The sequence below is a fragment of the Triticum dicoccoides genome, chromosome 5A, assembly GCF_002162155.2.
Source record: "Triticum dicoccoides isolate Atlit2015 ecotype Zavitan chromosome 5A, WEW_v2.0, whole genome shotgun sequence".
Taxonomy (NCBI): Eukaryota; Viridiplantae; Streptophyta; class Magnoliopsida; order Poales; family Poaceae; genus Triticum; species Triticum dicoccoides.
In genome coordinates, this window is record NC_041388.1 from 696,495,793 (window position 1) to 696,502,333 (window position 6,541).

General features: G+C 41.8%; 1 non-coding gene across 1 annotated transcript; it reads right to left on the bottom strand.

The window, feature by feature from the left end:
* Positions 1-4,742: 4,742 nt before the first annotated feature.
* TRNAG-GCC lies at positions 4,743-4,813 on the bottom strand. The gene has a single exon. It is a non-coding gene; the product is annotated as a tRNA-Gly (tRNA).
* Between the last annotated feature and the right edge of the window lie 1,728 nt (positions 4,814-6,541).

A 6,541-nucleotide genomic window follows, 5' to 3' on the forward strand; every position in this document is an offset into this window, starting at 1 on the left:
TCCATTGGATTAGCCGTTTAGAAATGACATCGAAAAAACAAACTCAGTTGTTCGGTTTACAAAATTTTATGTTTTTTTCAAATTACTCTTTAACCATAGGGAATTAGAGAAAAACTTTCAACATGTGGAAGGAGCGGTCTTGCAGCAGCTTTCCAATGCCATATTATATGTCTCATTCCGATAAACGGTTTAGAAATGCGATCGAAAATACGATTCAGGTTTTTTGTGCGAAGAAAAAACGGCTTTCAAAACTGCTCTTAAACCGCTTATATTTTGCCAAAAAATTAAGTTGGGTCATGATATTGGTGTCTATAGCTTTCCAACGGTATATCGCAAGCCCCATTTGGGCAATGTTGACGAAAGTTCAACCTAGTTCACAGGGAAGTTCAACGTACTACTAGCGGGCAAGTCAGGTTGTGATCAGAATATATATGATCGGTTCTACTCGAAATTATATTTGTATATATGCATAACGTGTACAATATGCAATATCGTAAAATACCAGCAAACGAAAAAGAATTAAATGGAAAACACAAAATTAAATGAAAAAGAAATCATAAACCCAAAAAAACCCCAACCTTTTAATACCGGTTGGTGTCACCAACCGGTACTAAAGGGCTCCCTGCCCCCGGAGCTGGCTCGTGCCACGTGGTTGCCCTTTAGCATCAGTTTGTGCGGAACCGGTACTAAAGGGGGGACCTTTAGTCCCCACACTTTAGTGTTGGTTACCGAACCGGTGCTATAGCCCGGTTCTGCACTAGTGGTCATTGATGATGTAGAGAATAAGATTCCAAACATGTGTTCCGATTGTCGGTATTCCTCCATATGGAGTTATCTTTGCCAAATATAAACAATTTGGTTTGCCAACTTCCAATGGACATCAAGAAAGATAGACCATTGTGTGAAAAACTGTAATGCATTAATTTAACCATTGAGCAATATTTCCACTCTTCTCTTTTAAGTTAAATAACATGGCCTATAACAATAATAGTTTTCCTCCACAAAAGGAGTTTGATGACATAATTTCCAATCCAAAGTACCTCAAATTTAGCACTAATGACAAAGCATAGAAACATATATAATTTCCTTTGGAACTATTAGCATGTCAATAAAAATTGCTACTGTTTTCCAGCAATAAGACATAGCCAAAATCCATTTATACTTGAAAAAAATAGCCCCAAATAAATAAATGTAGTGCAAATATTACCATTAGGCATACGACAAATGAAGAAAAAAATTCCTTGTCCTGGGAGTGACTCTCATCTTCCTGCACAAACAAGTGATGCTCAATAATAATACTTGTTCTTCTCTTAAATCCCTTTCTAGGTTATCTGTAATTTTCCGGACATTATTTTCACCATAGCAATTTCAGTGTGTAAATCATTTGCTTGGTGCAATCCTTCCACGTATTCATGATTCAGAGTCCTCCTAAATGTCTTCCGAGGATATGTACTTTCCTCGAGGTCGCTTACATGTAGTGGATTAGCAACCAAACAAGTTAGAACATTAAATAATGATCTGGTAAATAAATCAATTAAACGATGCAAGAGTATTTCTTCCCTGACAGCATGTGTGCACTGGTGCGCGGAGTCCATGTAGATTCCTCCGATCAGCCAAAAAAAAACAGTCGAAGTACAAGCGGCAGTAGTGAAGGCTCAGCAACATATGCACTGCCTTGGACATCAAGCAACAGCAACGGAAGCGGTAGTAGTCAGCCGCCAAGGTAGTTCTAGTGTACGCGGTCCTGCGTGTTGACACGCCTCACCAACAACTTGCCTGTATCCTGAAAAAAAATTCCAAGCACGGCCACGATTCCGATCTCGACGAGATCCTGTACAAACTAGCACCAGGTTCTTCCATCTTGTCAATCACGCACCCGTCCAGATTCGTGAAAAAAAAGGCGGGCGGGCGGATGTTTCGTTGGCAAGCTTGCATAGGGTATCACCCCAATTTTCCCAGCCCCTTTTCGCAACCGGTCGACTGTCCAAATTCTGTTTTGGACCACCAACCAAGAGAAGAACTTGACCTTTGGGGTGCCCAAACCTTCCAGATGCTCTTGTTCATAGAAGTCGTCATTGAGCCCAAGAATTGGACCCTGTATGTGTACGCAGAAGCACCTGAGTATTCTCCATTCGCCTCAAATTTCCAAGAGATGTCGTCGTCAGTATCCTCAACGAGAAAGACCTGCCGAGCCTGATCCAAAGATCTACAAACTCAATAATATGGTTGATCGTGAGGTTGATGGACGTGTTGATCCTGTGCACCCATGCATGGTCCTGCAAGGCATCCCGCACCACCCATCTCTTTTCGCTTGGAGGCTGCGAAAATGAGTGGGGCTATATCCTTTGCCTTTTCCCTTGCAACCGCGGAGCATCCCATCTCAGACCTGAAATGCTTATTCTGCGAGAGGGTAGACGAGGATGGTGCTCACCTGTTCATCAAGTGCAAGGCTGTCAAAGAAATATGGAGGGATCTAAGCTTGGAGAAGGAAAGAGCTGAACTTGAAGGAATTACATCTGTGCATGAAATGTTTGACTTCCTGTGGCGTCTAGATGAGGAAAAACGTACCCTCATCATAACCTTCTGGTGGGCATGGTGGAATAACAGTGTCAAGCATGCTTCAATACCCAGGAATATGTGCAGATTTTCGCTCCGGTGGACAAATCCAAATGCCTTGACAAGTGGAAGCCTTCGCCGCATGATATGATCAAGCTAAATGCTGATGGTGCGTTTAGTCCAGGAGAAACACATGTTGGGTGGGGCGTAGTAGCAAGGGATGAAAGTGGCAATATCATTGCGGCTCGGGCGGGGCGCCAAGACAATGTTGAGGATGCTTTTGGAGCTGAAATTTATGCTATGTCCCAAGCAGTTTCTCTTGCTGCAGACTTGGGCGGTGTGCGTGTGATCTTTGAGATGGATTCACAACTGCTGGCTGATGCGCTGGACCTGCGGAAGGTGGATGCGTCTGCCTATGCGGCTGTAATTGAGGATATGAAGCTTCAGCTTAAGCTGTGGTTCTCGAAGCAGGAGGTGGTGTCATGTGGGCATAGAGCTAATACAGTAGCACATGAACTTGCTTCTATTGGTCGTATGTATTCAGAAAGCCAATGCTGTGAGTGGGGGCCAGTTGTACCTGGCCGAGTGGCCGCTTGTGCCGTTGGGGATATACCCAGCACTGTTGAAATAATATAAGTTATGTTTGCCCTAAAAAAAACCACGGAGCATCCCAGAACAGCTTCTTGCCACCATTACCGACAGAAATAACAGTCCAGGCGTAGAAGAGGTCTATGTCAACGTCATTGCACGGGCTCCCAAGGCCCACCCACAACTTGGTGGGATCCTTCCATTCCCATCAAGGCCATCTCAGTCGAAGAGCCCTCGCAAATTTTCCCAAGTGAAGAATCCCAAGCCCACCGAGGTGAGGGGGCCGACATACAGTATAGCAGTTCATTTTTTTATTTACAAAGTGCCATGGTTTAAGAGTGTCCGGCCCAGACCATACAACTTCGAAAGAAAATAAAAATTACAAATGGGCCATCAGAGAAGTAAACTGCATCTTCCTCCCTCATGGATACGTCGTCGGCGCGCCAAACTCCGATGTCGCAAAGCCAGACAGACTTTGAATCTACGACGGAATGAGAAATTGACGGGCTACGCGAGAAGACTATGGTGGCCAATATCTGAAGATCATATCGTCACAACGGAGAAGAGGATGAGGAAAAGGATCGTGCATGACCAGGACGGTCACCACCTCTGTGAGCTAGTTCTGGACGCAGAGGAAATCGCTTTGTCCGTGTGGGCTTTAGCTACAAACTTCATACCGACTGTGACCCAAAAGCGACATTGAAGAGAGGAGGATGGTGCAGCAACATTCGACGATTGCTATCACTTGTCACAAGAATTCAGTCATATTAATTTGAGTGAATTCCACTTTTTACTCTATAGTTCTGCATTTGTGACACATATTACCCTATTTAGGTGCAACTTCTACCAAATATTTCATTTAGAAGATTTTGAACACAGTTTTACCCCAGTTTAGCACTTTGCTTGTTTCTGTTAGATAGTACCGGCATGTTACGCCGACGTGGCACGGTAAAATGCGTAAAGATCTGAGGGCATAATCGATATTCATGTTCAGATTTCTCTTACCCATATGTTCAAATCCTCCTCCTCGTCTTGATATTTTTAAACTCTGGTCAACACCTTACACCTTGCCCAATAGACACGCATAAAAAACAAGGATTCAAAGCTTTTAAAATGGGTGATCTTGACGATTTTTCATTCGACAGGGTAATTAGTGTCAAAATGCACAACTAAGGAGTAAAAAGTGGAATTCACTCTATTACTTTCGATCACTGTCCTGAGAGGCTAGTTCATGAGTTGGCAAGATCAGCTAGAGGCTCCTATTGAGCTAGTTCCTCTGTTCAAGAATTCAGTCATATGTAATGAGTGGATCGAAGAGGCTCGCTCCTATTGAGCTAGTTCCTCTGTTGATATCAGATTTAAGCCCGATCAAAAGCTAATAAAGAGGAGGCTTATTGTCAAAACAAAACTCAACAACTCCTTCAAACAATTTCTTCAGTTTGCATACAAAATGCAGGAAACTTTATTAGGTAAACTGTATGAACAAGTGAATTTATGCTATGTAGTGTAAATTATATCAACACTTATTGACAGGTATGTAACTTAAAATTATATCAACAAAAAAGTGACTAAGCAGGCCAAGGAAAAAAAATAGAGAATGCACCAGCCGGGAATCAAACCCGGGTCTGTACCGTGGCAGGGTACTATTCTACCACTAGACCACTGGTGCTTTGATGAGTGATTTATTTGAACATTCCACCAATTTCAGATCTAGCAAACCTTTTTGGAGAAAAAAATATAAATAGGTACCCACTTTGATGAGTCCATTTACATCCTTCAACACATTATGCTGCCGGAAAGAAGAAAAGGATACTAAACCAAATCATGGAACTCGATCTTGAGGTGAGCAAGGAAACCTGTAGACCACAATGCATTTGTTTTTGTGCCTGACATCAAGGTTTGAGTGATGAAGTGAGTGCAAAGCAGAAATAGGACACACAAATATGAAGAAAAAAAATAGAGAATGCACCAGCCGGGAATCGAACCCGAGTCTGTAGAAATAGGACACACAAATATGAAGAAAAAAAATAGAGAATGCACCAGCCGGGAATCAAACCCGAGTCTGTAGAAATAGGACACACAAATATGAAGAAAAAAAATAGAGAATGCACCAGCCAGGAATTGAACCCAGGTCTGTACCATGGCAGGGTACTATTCTACCACTAGATAAAAGACACCATGTATTCTACCACTATTCGACCACTGGTGCTTGGACGTGTAATTTCTTTGGAAATTTTGGCTAGATAAAAGACACCATGTATTTACCTATTTTAGTGCTACTTCGATCCACATTCGGGCATGTATTTCTGTATCATTCTAGTTGTAGCAGACGAAGGGAAGGCGCCAACGTGTCATAAAGAAAAGACAGATTGCAGATGAGCCATGACATGGCACATAATTCGGCAAGAACTAATCCAGAGAACATGCTAGGCAGTAAACTCAGCGTCGACCTGAGGTTACATGTTTGTGCTACCCACTTTGATGGGACGTGGTGTTTTTGTGCCCAAGCTCAAATGAGCTCCGATGAATAGTAAAATCCGAAAATATTGGAAAAAATGAATTTTATTTGGCGCAAACATTGACAAATGTTTTCGATGATCACAAAATTTCATTGCGAAATGACATTCGTGGAAGTCGTGGCAAAAAAAAAAGCACAACCGAGGCTCCAAAAGTATTGTTTTCAAAAACATTTTGGAGTGCTGATTTTTTTGTCACGACTTCTACGAATGTCATTTCACCATGAAATGTTGCAAGCACCGAAAACATCTGTCGAAGTTCACCACAAAAAAATCAGAATTTTATGAATTTATTTTCTGTATTTTTGTGATTTTACTGTTTATCACAGGCTCAAATGAGCTCGTGAGCAGAATATGACGTTTGACTTTGATGAGTCAATTATAAACTCCTTCAACACATTCCTGCTGCAAAATAAAATAAAAGATCCTAAACCAAATTAAGATATACAACTCGATCTTAAGGTGAGCAAGAAAATATGTGACGGCAAACAGATAACAATACATTTCACTCCATTTTTTTTATCAATCACTTAGGCTGAGTTCTGGTTTTACAAATAAAGCCAAATGTACACATTGAAACAGAGAGGCACAAATGATGGAACGGTCAAAAGATCAAGGAGCAGCTAGCGAGGCTCGGATCCTAGAGGCATGTCGGAGAACACATCCCGATCTCTGCAGCGTTGAGCGGCTTCCACCATAGAACAAAATCAATCATTTTAGAAATGCAGTCAAAACATAAACATGGTAGCTAAAGTTGCAGATCCTTCTTTATTCATACACATGGTAGCTTACTGGTTGAATTCTTGGTCGATCCTGCAGACAAAACATGAAAGATGCACTGATGTAGGGGGTCATTTTTTTCGAGCAAGTAGCAAATGAAG